Below are 1,712 nucleotides of genomic sequence, written 5' to 3' on the forward strand. Positions count from 1 at the left end.
GACGATCCGGGTGTCGTTCTATTAGAGGTTTTACGGTACTTTTGAATGATCTGAACTAATGTGAAAACTTGATTACAAAAATGATCTTCAATTGTTTCCTGAAACTTTGAAAATCTGAATTATGAAATTAGTGAGCTTTGACTCTGTTGCTTTGAGATTAATATTTTTAATTTCAATATATGAAATAAAGCTATGGATTTTTTTAAAAGTCAACGTTCCAGGACGGATATTCATCAGCTTTGCAGAAACGTTTGGTAGTTTTACACTAGCACCACCAATATCTATCCAGAAAAAAACAACTAGCAAAACTCATTGAATCGAATGCACTTGAGGTTGATTGACGGAATGCTTTTCGATTGGTGATGAGAAGAGATAAGGTGAGAATGGGAAAAGAAGGAGACGCAAGCAGGTGGATATAAATGATCAGAGATGTCAGAATCTCAACAAGTGTAAGAACATGATGAGGACCACTTTCTTGGTCATTTCTATTTCTCTATTTTGTTCTAGCTCTAAAATTCCTCCATGGGAGTTAGCAGGAAACTGCGGGGAGTGCACTTATTGTCTTGTTCACCACGGGTCAGTTAAATTCATACTTGTGGGAAAGATGGCCGGCCCGCGGGCCGGGCCGGGCCATGGCCGGGCTGAAATTTTTCTGAAAGCGGGCCGTCCCGGCCCGGCCCGCTTTTTGAAAATTTCGAAATTTTAGAGCAAATCATCATTCTTCAAAATGGCTGTTCTCCTTAATAACGCTAGAGGACGATTCTGTCGAAAAAAACTGTTTTGAGGTAGTTTTTTTTTTAAATTTCATCCTTGGCTTAATGAAGTTTTATTTTTTGCTAAAAATTCAATTAAATTGACTTTTTCGGATGGTTGTATGCATTTGGATTAATATTTTTGCAATTAAAAATATATTGGCACATCTGAAATGTAACATTTTCGAAGAGTTGTCCTAGGCGGGCCGAGCGGGCCGGGCCGGGCCGAGGGTTTTGATGCAAGCGGGCCAGCCTGGCCCGGCCCGGCCATCCACATGTATGGTTAAATTGGTGTTATACATAGTAAAACCTGTAATAGAAGGGCCTCCTAACTTTGACCTTTGAGCCAATTTATCTTGATTCCCGTCGAAGATATGAAAAAGTTGTCATCTGATCAAATTTTTATCATACATTTTTGATATCTTGCATAGGAACCGAAATAGTTAAGCTCAAACTTGACAGTCCTTACACTGTTTAAGGTTTTTTCTTGATTCGTCCTATTAATTTTCAGGTACGACGCTCCTTATTTCTGCGTCTATGAGGCAACTGATATCTCATGCTATATCAGACTTCACTCGTTTCCGACATTGTATGATGCTGATTGTCTTGATAATTGGACAGAGATCATAGGTGGTGCTGAAAGCTCAACGGCTGTTCGATCAATTGAAGCGGGATTGAACTTCACTTTTGATGATAAGGATTCGGTTAACAAGACTTCAATTCAGCATCAGTTATCTACTATTTTCTATTTGTTAGCTTTTATATTGATTCTAAATATTCTTTGTAATTGTCCGATTCCACCTCCACCAGCTTCGAGAATGTGTAGAAGCTCTTTAGCTGAATCGTCAAGACCAGCTATGAAGTTGTCGACGTATTCCAAGATCCAGGTCCGGTCCTAACAATCCATTCCACCTCCACCGGCTCCGATTCCACCTGCGCCAGTTGCGATTCCACCTCCAC

The sequence above is a fragment of the Caenorhabditis briggsae genome, assembly GCF_000004555.2.
Source record: "Caenorhabditis briggsae complete genome, chrIV, whole genome shotgun sequence".
In the NCBI taxonomy this organism is placed as follows: domain Eukaryota; kingdom Metazoa; phylum Nematoda; class Chromadorea; order Rhabditida; family Rhabditidae; genus Caenorhabditis; species Caenorhabditis briggsae.